The 12,067-nt window shown below is 37.1% G+C and overlaps 2 long non-coding RNA genes across 4 annotated transcripts; one reads left to right on the top strand and one right to left on the bottom strand.

Annotated features, from left to right (window-relative positions):
- Positions 1-1,034: 1,034 nt before the first annotated feature.
- On the bottom strand, positions 1,035-4,489 carry LOC124873546. 2 transcript variants are annotated; one of them, XR_007039568.1, is made up of 3 exons: positions 4,381-4,489; positions 1,952-2,164; positions 1,035-1,867 (listed from the first exon to the last, which is right to left on the bottom strand). It is a non-coding gene; the product is annotated as an uncharacterized LOC124873546 (long non-coding RNA). The 2 variants fall into 2 exon arrangements; XR_007039569.1 differs by having other exon boundaries at positions 1,856-2,164.
- Positions 4,490-7,498: 3,009 nt separating this feature from the next.
- LOC124873547 lies at positions 7,499-10,254 on the top strand. Of its 2 annotated transcripts, none has more exons than XR_007039570.1 (2): positions 7,499-7,599; positions 8,924-10,254. It is a non-coding gene; the product is annotated as an uncharacterized LOC124873547 (long non-coding RNA). The 2 variants fall into 2 exon arrangements; XR_007039571.1 differs by lacking the exon at positions 8,924-10,254 and adding an exon at positions 7,712-7,877 and having other exon boundaries at positions 7,524-7,599.
- The last annotated feature ends 1,813 nt before the right edge of the window (positions 10,255-12,067 follow it).

The following is a 12,067-nucleotide window of genomic DNA, read 5'->3' as shown; positions in this document are numbered from 1 at the left end:
GTTTATAGATCATCAGAGGGGATCAAGCATGTGAACATTGACAAAAAGAGAAGACAGGAAAGTAATGGATGAATTGTCACCATTGGCCTTCAGAAGACCAATAGTGACTTTCAAAGTGATGCATTTCAAGCAAATCGTTTTTAGCAGGAGACCACCAGAGGATTTGTCTTATGTGAGTTGGAGGTCATGGAGGAAGGCGACAAAGAGAAAATCAGGAACATGACAAACAACTCGGGCTAGACACAAAGCTGCTGTCGCACAGTCAGCCAAGTAACCCTAACCCTAACCCTAACCCTAACCCTAACCCAGCAATAATTAAAAATACTAGGAGAACTGGAAAACCATAAGTGTAATTACATTAACAGTAGATGGACAACCTGGCAAAGAATAGAAGTTAACATGAAGTGGTCTTCTTATATGGAGATGACAGCACTGGAGCTTGGCTCCATCCCGAATGAGGCTCAGCAGGATAAGCACGATGAAACAAAAGGGAAGGGAAGGAAATAAGACAGACATAAATAACAACAAAAACTAAAATAAGCACTCCAGTAGTTTTGAATTAAGATGCAGGATCTATATTGGTGCTTTCAAAGTCCTTGTTCTTGATTCTTGCATGGTCTTTACAATCAAACACGTGCTCCTAGTTATACAATTTATAGCTCAGCTAAACAACCACATACCTCTCTTAGATCCACACTTTTCATTATATCTTCTAAGGGCTAGATAATGTGCTGTTGCATTGTACACACTGGGAAAAATAATGAATTTCTCCCCACTGTATTTCTGTAAAACAAGCTTCGCTGTTACTTTTTTGCTGCTGCTCATGGTCTGCTCATTCAGTTTGGTGCCAACCTCTGACTGGGAGTGTTATTGTCCTTCCTGGCAAGTACAGCCAAACTCTGTGATAAAAAACTAGGCTGCACACAGATCTCTGGAGAGACCCCTATCTGAGCCTAGTGGCTGGACATTCACATTGTGAATTATGCTTTGTGGTCAAGCGCACTTGGTGGTATAAATTAAGCCTGATCGCACGTTTTAGTCAAAAACCTGGATAAGAACCATAGGAAGTGACCATATAAACTACAATACCTTAAAAAAGCAAGTAATTGGATATTTTCATTATCAAAAATACATGTGCCATTTGCTAAAACATTGGTGGTTTAAATTATGCATAATCGAGACGCAGAGGCACTGCTGCCCTCCAAGGTCAAACTCATTTTTGGATGACTGGTACATAGTAGAAAGTAGAAAAAATTATTTGTTTTTATTTCATATATTGGATGCTGTGTCTTTCAAGCTAAAAAAAATTATCAGCACATGTCTTGAAAGCCAGCATTTGTCATGCTGAAGAGGAGGCATTGTTGCATATGCTATTACACTGATGTGGACCAGTATGCACATGTTTGAAGCAACATGCTACTTGGCAAAATGGCCCAAACAAACCACAATATCACTGATTACGTTGAAGTAAACTTTAAGCGAACATTTTGTTTAATATTAAGTTAATAAAGCACAAACGTTTTCTAATGTTACATATATTTGTTTTTATCATTTTCAGTTTGAACGGAACTGTCACTTTTTTCTGCAAACCATGCTTCTTTGTGAGAAAAAAACACCCGAAAATGTTTTATACCGCACTCTGACCTCAATAGATAAATCTGCAATCCTTCCTCCGCCGCTAAGAGCTCACTGTTTTCAGGTACTTGAATCCTTTTAGTTTTACTCCAGAGGGGATTTAAAAGACATGAATATGGATATGATGATGAACTCAATGATGACGGTAGTTTGGTCTCTTTTCAGATAAGCACTAATCGCATTTGAAGACTGTAACCGTAGAGCTAGGTGTAAACTTGGCCAGCAGCTGAAACTGGATGGAGGGATGCTGTATGAGTAAATGTGCTTTTTTGTATAGTTGTTTAAGTGTGCATGTTGAGGTGAATGAATTATTTACCCTAAAAGGGAGCAGATCTTAATGGCAGTGGGTGGGGTGGCGGATGTTATCGGAGCAGAGATAATCCCAAACTAGGGATTGATCTCTTGACTTCTTCCTCATCATTTCTCTCCTCCTCCCATCTCTTCCTTCTTTTCATCTTTCTTCTTGCTCCCATCCTCCAATCATCTGTGTTTTTCTTCTTTTCGACAGTTTATTTCAGCTGCTATTGCTCTGTGCAAACGAGGTAGCTGAATGAGGGGTTATAATTAGCCCAGATAGTCTTATTCATATTCAAATTATAAATCTAATCTCACCAAAGATTTTATACAAGGAATAAGGATTGGATTGCTCATTTCCATCACAAGATTTGATAGGTCACATTCCCAACTACAGAGTAAACCAAATCTCTTTTAGTGTGTAAATTCACCACTGTCCTTGTACGTATGACAACCCAGACCATTTGCATAAACACCACCTCATGGATGGCACCTAAAAAATAGGTTCCAAAACCAATAAAATAACAGAGACAGAGACTTGCAACCCAAGTTATTGTAGGTGGACATTTTCAATCACTGCTAATAATTCAAATTAAATAATAAGAGCACAAACAGCCATAACTGTCATTTTACCAATAGTCATTAACATTTATTTGCTTTCTTGAAAATATCTAAAGACCCGCTACTTTGTTGTCCCACAGTGAATACATGGCTCCAACTTTGAGAACCACTCTTTACATGGTTTTCAGTTTTTTTTAAGTTAAAATCTGAATAGTGGGGTCTCCATACATATTCAGTCCCCCTCAGTCAGTACTTACAGCTGCACATCTTTGGGATATGACTCAAATAGCTTTGCACATCTATAGACTGACATATTTGCAAATCTCTCTTAGAGCTACAGTATTTAGCATAACAGCTCAAGCTCAGTCAGATTGAATGGTGAGAATATGGGGAGAGTAATTTTCAAGTTTTGTCGTGTAATTCTAACAAATGGAGGTTTAAATTTAAACAATTTCATTAAACTCTGGCAGTTTTTAGTGCATCTTTTTGCTGGAAGGTGAACTTCTGCCCCAGTCTCTTTTGACACTTATAACAGTCCATTTTCCCCATTAACTCTTACTAGCTTCCCTATCCCAGCTGAAGACAGTATATTGCTGCCACCACCATGTTGACAATAATGTGTTCAGGGTTATGTGCAGAGTTTGTATTCTACCTCACGGTGTTTTGCTTACTATGTCCTCTACATGGTTTGTGGCAAACTGCAAATGGCTATCTTTCAATGGCAGCTTTCTTCTTGCCACTCTTCCATAAAGCCTATATTTAGATTGAATGACTAGTAGTTGTCCTATCAAAATGTTTTCCCACCTGAGCTGTGGACTTTTGTAGCTCCTCCAAAGTTACTGTTGGTCTCTTGGCTGTTTCTCTGAATAATTAATTCTCCCTTTTGTCACTTTAGGTAGATGATCATCTCTTGGTAGGTTTGCAATTGTGCCATGCTCTTTACATTTTAAGATGATGGATTTAAAAGTGCTTCAAGATATTTTTAAAGTTCCTGATACTGTTTTATAGCCTAACCCTGCTTCTTGTTTCATCATTAGGGCTTACTGTTTGTTCCTAAAGTTCTCTCAGAGGTCTTGAAAGAACAGCTGTATTTATACTGAGATTAAATTACACGCAGGCTGACCCTAGTATTTAGTTGACTTTGAAAGCACTTGTTTGTTACTAGATTATACTTATGTTTATTAGAGTAGAAGGTCCTGCCCACCACCCAAATTTGTATTTGTCAACAAAACCGTGAAAGCCTTTCTTTCCTCCACAATTACTTTGTGTTGGTTTATCATATATAATCCCAACAAAATACATTGAAGTACATATTATTAACATCATAAGATGTAAAGGCTTAAGGAATATAACTATTTTAGAAAAAAACAGTAATATTTAACCTTTGTTTCTCTTACATTTCAAGGAAAGGCCATCAGGTAGGCATAAAGTTAAAAGTAGGAGTAAGATGGGCTCTACCCTTAACATCATCGCTTTGATTGCAGTTCAGCAAAAGCCTGATAACCAGCCATCAACTGAAATCAGGTGTGTTAAAGCAGGGAAACATCTAAAACATGTAAGGCAGAATGCCTTGAAGACCAGGTTTGAAAAACACTGTGCTAAACAGCAAAACAGCTAAAATATGAATAAATAGATATTTTTGCAAATATGTTAAATCAGAACTGCCAGATTATTCTTCCATAAACTGATCTTATATACAAAAAACCCATCAGAATATTTATGTTTACTTCAAACAATTTATCTTTTTATTTATATTGTGTTTTTTAAGTTCAAGAAAGGCCTGATTCTTCGCTAAGGCAGGGGTTGTGTCACAAGGAAGCAGTGAAGCTTGCTTGATGTGTATATATATAAAAAAAAGAGAAGAAAAAAAAACAGCCCTGCTCCACTCACCTCAAGGCGTGTGGTGCATCCATGCCCTACATGCTCACCCAAGCATGAGCTGATGTAGCCTCTCCTCCTCTGGCTCATAGTTTGTCATTTATCTTAGCTAAATGATGTGCTGCAAAAAAATTCAACGTTTTGGGACAGAGGTGAGCATATTATAGACATAAATATTTTCCTTTTCACATATGCAATTGACTGTCCTTTAAATTTTGTTTTACCCACTTGTTTGTTAACAAACCAAATAAGGAAGAAAACAGCTTTAACTGTTTGCAGAGCAAAAGTATTTATAGTCATTGGACTTTCCTACATTTTGGCACATTAGAATTGAGAAATTCAGTGCATTTCAGTAGGATTTCATATGTAAGATGAACTCCGTGTAGGGCATCATTGGGAAGTGAATCTATATGTGTCCCTAACCTCCACCCCCATACTGATTAACTAAAATGAAATCCAGAGCATATTATGCTAAAGATGAAAATACAGGTAAAAGGACATACTATCTGAACAAAAGGCATTACATGTTTCTTTAAGAGCTAAATCCATTGTTTATGCTATTTTAAGTTTAAAAATGAGGCAATAGTTTTAAGATTATTTGAGGCCTTATCTGGGGATTTCTGCTGGAGTTTACACAGTAAATATGCTACACATAAAACACTGATTTGACTTGAGCAAACAAAAGAAAACTTACATTCTCAATTAACAATGTGTAATCAAGAGCTTCTGATCCAGAAATAATTTCTGTGACTCTCCTGCTGTAAATGAGAAATTGCTTATTTACAATAGGTGTTGCTTTAACTGCAAAAGCAGAAATAACTCCATAGCCTACAGGGCAGAAAACATGAAGTTAAATTGTTTATCCGGCTATTACAATTTCTTTCCAACAGTACATCCAAAGCACTTACAAACTTTTGAGTACACTGCAGATCTATGAATGCCTAAGTTAGTCTTATTTTGTATAGATTGCACCTGTTCAAACATTAAGATGTATCACAAAACACCTTCTAATACTTTTTATTTTTAACAAATAAAGAATCAGGCTTGAGATGGAGGCATAACAGGTGCCTGGCTGAAATGAAATGGACAATTTGGTCATCCAACTTGAGCAAATGGATCAAACTATAGACTCCCAGACATAGGTTTGTATTTATTTGTTTGAATTAAGGGCCTTCTGTTTGAAAAAAACAACAATGAAATGTCCTAACTGACAGAAGCCACCCTATAAAATGTCTGATGCCAGTTTAAATTTGCCTAATGATTGGCAGCGATGACATTTCATGGTTGGAAGACATTCTTTCCGAATGCTCTGTCTCAAGCTTGACCTGTCACTGTGTCCTTACCCTATAAAGTGTTTGAGCATGCTTCTTGATCTTTCATGTGGGTTCTTGATGTTAGACATTTGTTATTTATTCCAATTTTCTCAGTGTCGAAATAGGTGGGTGTGACAGCTGTGCTCATCATGTGTAGTGTCCCCGGGCAGGACCATCCAAATTCCATTGCCCACTATATTACATTGGTTTATTAACTAGTATTGAAAAGCATTGTAAATATGCCAGTGGACCATATAAACAGTGGAACTATAAGATGGAAAGCCGAAAAAAATGTATTGTATTTAATGCATTTATTTATGCTGTAGAATAAGTAACTTGATGTAACTTCCTTCGTAGAACACAGATGGGGTTTTAAATAGTCTAGGTTACCATGCATTTGAACAATGTGTGATACAGACAGAAATATTTTATACATTTGATACTGCTCCTTATATAGTTGTTTCTTAAAGAAAATTGTAGAAAATAAAATACAAATGTTTCAAATACAAGTTTCTCTTTGGTACCAGTAGTTTCTCAGAAACATCCCTGTTTCTCAATCACAGTGGTTACCTTCAAGTACTACCTGGGTGCACCCTTCTAATTGTACAAATAAGGTTTCAGTTCAAAATAAAAGACAATGGCAATGGCAAAATCAATTTAACATTGTATGGACCTCACCAGCTGTTTGCAACAACACCTTAATTTGGTGGAATGGTTCCAACTTGTCCACACTAAGTCACTTCCTTTGTGTGAAGATGTGTATACTCCATAGAAGTCCTTAAGAGTTCCAAGCAAAACATCACAAAGTCCAGGGGAATGTGTGTGTGTCAGAAAGGGGACTGCAATTGTAAAATCATATGGAAGGAATTTTTGTTGCAGCTGGCCTACCACACTGTGTCATGCAGCACAGAGAAGTCGACAGGTTTCTCTGAGGGATTGGCTCGTCATTAATCCACCCACCGTATATATATTAAAAAAAAAAAAAAAACCTGACCCAACGACAGTGTCATAAAACACATTATGTTTTCAAATAATTACATTTCATAATTTGTTAGCATGTAAAGGCATTGCTTATAACAGTTAACATGTTTACAATTGAAAATAAAGTAGTGAAAATGTAATAGGCATTGGTTTTAAATGGTTCTTCAGTCATCTCTCAATAGTTTAAATATTAACAATTTCAATCACATTCTTAATAAAACATAAAACTGTAGGGCATTGCTTCAAGTTTTCAGCAAAATAAACTAAAGCTTTCCACAAAACATTGTAAACTATTTATTCTATTTCAAAAACATTTTATTCACATCGTGCTCATAAAAAGTGCATGTGAACCATGAAAAAGTAAAATAATTTGCTCACTGATCTTGCAAGAGGACAGCGTAGAAGCACAAAATTGTGGCACCTCTAAGCCTTGACTTTACACAACCAAAAGTACAGAGAGAACCGAAATTAGTTTTTTTTTTTTTTAACTTAACACATCAGTTTAGGTACCAGAGATTGGGTCACCGAGGTCTCCACCTTTGCCCGCTACCCAATCCTCTTTGCACTGGTCCCTCATGGTTCCCCCTGCAGGGGCCCACAGGCGGATGGCCTCACATCTGTTGTCTTGGCTTTGCCCTGCCAGGTCCCATGAACAGTAACCCGGCCACCAGGCGTTCACCGACAAGTCCTGACACTAGCCCTGGCTCCAGGGTGGGACCCTGGCTTCACGTACTGGGTGACATTACGTGCCTTGTTATAGTAGTCCTCATGAAGGCATCCTCTGCCTCTCTGCTAAGGCCTATGCCAGAGTATTGGAGAGGAGAGAAGAGTCAAGCCGGTTTTCGTCCAGGCCATGGAACACTGGACCAGCTCTACACCCTCTACCGAGTGCGTGAGGTTTCGCGGGAGTTTGCCCAACCACAGTTTTGTGGACCCGGTGAGTATTAGTATTTTAGATCAATAGTCAAAATTTTCATTAATAAAAATAAATAAAAACTTGAGTAAATGAAGAAAAATCTTTTTTTCAAATGATGATTTTATATATTCAGAGAAAAAAGGAAACCAACCCAACCTGGTCTGATATAAAAAAGGCCACCAGAAAATCTTAAGGCAATCATCCAGCCATCAGTTTTTGACCTTAAGATAGAGCACTTGTGTTATGGAGCAGGACAATGATCCAAAGCGGGTTAGGCTAAATGAAGAGGGTTTGTGTGGCCTATCAAAGCCTCAACTTAAACCTGATTAAGATTCTGGTTATCTTTGTCTGATATTAATATTTGTTTGTATATATGAAACATTTAAGTGTGACAAACAAGTAAAAACTGTTGAAATTTCACTGCACTGTAGCTAGGTTGTTTTTGTACAATTTTTTAAATGGCAGGTTTTATTCAGTAACCGATTTGTAATTCATATTTGAGGCTTCCTGATTAAAAAAGTTTGGATTCACTTGGCTTGTCAGATCTCTTGAACATGAATCACAGGATAATTGGACGCTGCCAATTACTTTGATGCACCGTATGTTATGAGGAAGAGGCTGATTGCTCTCCTGTCCCTCATGTGAAAGAGGATGAATCAATACCCACACTTCTCTGGTCATTAATGCATTCTTGAATGGCAACACAAGTCCAAAACTTACAGAGAAAATTATTTATATGAATTACTGGAAGAATATTTTCAGTTTGATTTTATATCAGAAACTAATATTTTTTTGCTGAGCACAAATTACAGCTGTTGTTGCCAAAATTGAGTGCGGTAAAAACAAATTACATTTGTTTGAAAAGTGTGCTGGTAATACTTCAACAGCAAGGGTGACAAGCACATGTTTAGTTACGGATGATGATGTCAAGCTATCCGTCAGTATTAGAAGTTAAATCGCAACATAAGTCAAAGCCCAAAATAAGCCATCAGCTTCATCATCTCAGACTTATTTTGTTAAAACACCTGAATTCAAATGTTCATAAATGTAATGTGCCTTGAGTGCTGCAGCTTCTGTTGAATTTTGCCAGTATAGAATATTATTCCAAACAAAATTCTGGGTCTTTTGAAAATTCCGCTCACAAGAGAAAAACATCTGTGTTGCTTACATGTTCAGTTCTGTGTGCTTGTACACAAACATATAAAATATGTAAAAAGAAAAAAAATACTGTGCAGTAAATTTTAGCTGAGTTGGGGGTTTTATCTCCGTTTTCTGTCCTTTTTTCATCACACATCTGAGCTGTGTTTGGGTCCTACAGGAGAATTAATGGAGTGTGTCTTTTCAGGCTTTGGGAGGCAACTCCCTGCTGTTAATGCAGTGAGAGAGGAATGGAGGAGCAGCCAGACGAGCAAAGACAGCCGCCACCTCACACTGGGTGATGACTGAACTAACTCCATCTTGCACACTAATAACACAGCATCAGTGGCTCTTGGTGCTGAGCTTGCAGACCAGTGACATTGCTAACTCTATTTTGTGTTCAAAATCATGCATTCCTTATCAAAGTATGAAAGTGTCATATTTCTTCACCTTTTGCTGAGCTTTGCTCAGTCTGCACTTCAGATCTTTTTTAATATAAGCTGTTTGAGAGTAGTGCAGCAGAAACAGATCTGTTTGAAACGTTCACACATTATAGAACATATATTGGTTTGATTTATCTGCTATTTATATTTACTTCAAGGAAAGTGCATGTGATCTTGCCCCCCCCCAGTAAATGTGTAAATGCTTTAAAATGAAATAATCTTTATTTCAGTAGCACAATTTCACACTGACATTTTTATAAAATTCCAATTTATCATTTAAACAGATTTGGGAAATATTCGACATTATGAAATAACTGTTTTTCAACAACATAACAGTTATTGGAAACCTTAACAATAGCTATGTAACAAATGTAACTGACACTTTTTTAAAATGTATACTTTATTTTTTTATTTATCAGAATTTCTAGTAACTTTAATTTGTAATCCACAACTTCCTGTTTACGTTGGGTGTACAACATGACATGAGACAGAGACCAATTTCTTCTAGCCAATGGCTCGATAAGGACCAAAGTGTAATGATTGGTAAGATATCTGCATCCAGTTATAAATCTTAGAGCTCCGTGATAAGATGCATCTTAAAAATGAGGAGAACTGTGTGAGGGTTTCATATATAAAATGTCACCATAGTCTGAAAGAGTCAAAAAGACAGTAGCAACAAGACATTTCCTGACATCAAAAGAAAAACATGATTTGTTTCTTAAAAAGTAGCCTAATTTTAGCCTCAGCTTCTTTAAAAGTTTATCAATGTGAGCGAAGAGGAGCATATTAGGGTCTCCATACCACCCATTGGATGCTATCTACAGTGGGTCTCAAAAATGTACACACCCCTGGCAAAATACCAGGTTTTTGCGAAAAACAAATCTGTTGGAAAAAATAAAATAAACTGAATAAATAGATAGATTGACTTTAAAATTTGTGTCCACCTTTCCCAATACAAATAATTATTCAGAGCTCAGAAAAAAAACATATTATATACTATTCTTTTATATTCCAGTGTTATGGTTCTTGAAGAAAAATTAACATTGGCTACAATCTGTATCGGCATATCAAACATTTACCAAAAATTGGGAAAAGATCGTCAACAAAACTCTAAATGCTGCATATCTATTTCTCACATAGTCATATAAATAATATAGCTTGTTCTTTAATGTGTGTATGCAAAGCTTGTTTGCTTGGTTCGGAGTAAGTCACAAACCTCTTAATTGAAAGCAGAAATTCTCTAATACATGTTCAGCTTGAACATCACAATAAATAACTAAAAGATAACTACACTGAATTATCTGATTTTGTTTATAAATTGACAGTGAGTGGATCAGTGGTAGCACTTTGAACAATCTGACTAAGGACGGCCAATAACTGAGAGACTAGAAAGATGTCTAGGCAACAGGCAATGACTTGAAACGTCAAGTAAAATGCTTATCATTCAAGGTTGGCATTGGCCACAGAATACTGGAATATTTTTATATGCCTGTTTTACATTCAAGCTGTCCGTATGTCCAGTGTTTCTCCATACTTTTAATTAGGATCACAGTAGTTCCTCTTCAAAGATTTCCATGAGAGTCAACATTTTGGGAGTGAGTAGAGAAAAACGTTCCCAGCACATGAAAACTCTGTCAAAGCAGCCAGATAAACCAGAGCTTGTCACCTCAGAGAGGATCACCTAATGAGTTCGAAAGAAGTACATTCCATAAAAACTTGCTATCAATATCCCTAACTAGTTCCCTCAACCTCTGTCTCAAAGGAAAAAAAAGCTGAGAACAAGGCCCATTTACCAGGAAAAATTAATTAGGAATTTTTCTCATCCAAGTTTGAGCCTCAGTGCCGCACTTGGAAGTCAACAACTCCTGGAGAAAAGGCATGCAGGGATCCTTTAAGACGTGAGCCCAACTAAAATTATACATAGGGAAGAAAATGTTGCTTCAAGGTGTTGCTCTTGCTTGCTTCCTGTTATTGTTGCCTATTTATGGGCAGGCGTGCGTAGTATTGACTCGGGCAGACAGTACTAATTAAGGCTGGCTTCTCATGGTAGAAAAGCAGAAAGATTTAACACAAATGTGTTCATACTTACAACTAACCATTTGCTGTTCCCTCTTGCACACAAGCAACCACCCAAAGCAGGCATAACTTCTGTGACATGCATAGTTTGTTCCCCTACACCGATGCATGAGCACAAGATGAAAGCATCTGAGAACCTCTGTAATGAATTGAACAACTAGGACACTACTCATTATAGATGCATGTGTGTACACAAGGATAGGGAAGCTTATTATTTCTGAACCTGGAAATTCTGCTGCAACTCCGTATCACAGAGCTGTTATAATGTGCTCAGAAAATCTGTTTAGCAGTTAATCTGGATGTTTTAAATGGCTACTGCTGTCTTCATATTCTTTCATGGCTGTGGCATACAAGGATAAAACAAATCTACAATATTTTACTTATTCTGTGAGGGTGGAGGCACAGACTAATGTCTTTGTGTTTTAAAGTGAGAACAAACGCAGCTCAGTGTCTTTAATATTGACACAATAAAGAATATTTTGCATCAAATTTCAATATTTCTTTTACATTTTTGTTAGCTTTTTTCAGTCTTTGATTAAGCATGTTTGCTCAAGTCAGCTGCAAATGAGGAAAAACAAATGCTGGCAGAAAGCCCATTCAAATACGTTAGTAACAAACCAAGCAAATCAGCTGTACTAAACAAATCCTTAATAACTCAATCTGCCTGTTGCTACTACCTTCCAGCTGCTAAACTCCAATCTACCTCAGGATGAAAATTGCACAGTAGCTTGGCTGCCTAAGGATTCAGTTGATTAACACTTCCTGGAGTTTAGGGCCATGGTTAACCAGCTCCTTTGTGCTCCCAGGCACTTGTCGCTTTTGTCATCAGTACG

This window comes from Girardinichthys multiradiatus, chromosome 9, assembly GCF_021462225.1.
Source record: "Girardinichthys multiradiatus isolate DD_20200921_A chromosome 9, DD_fGirMul_XY1, whole genome shotgun sequence".
Lineage (NCBI taxonomy): Eukaryota > Metazoa > Chordata > Actinopteri > Cyprinodontiformes > Goodeidae > Girardinichthys > Girardinichthys multiradiatus.
The sequence above is the reverse complement of the archived record's forward strand: the minus strand, read 5'-3'. Positions and strand labels throughout refer to the sequence as shown.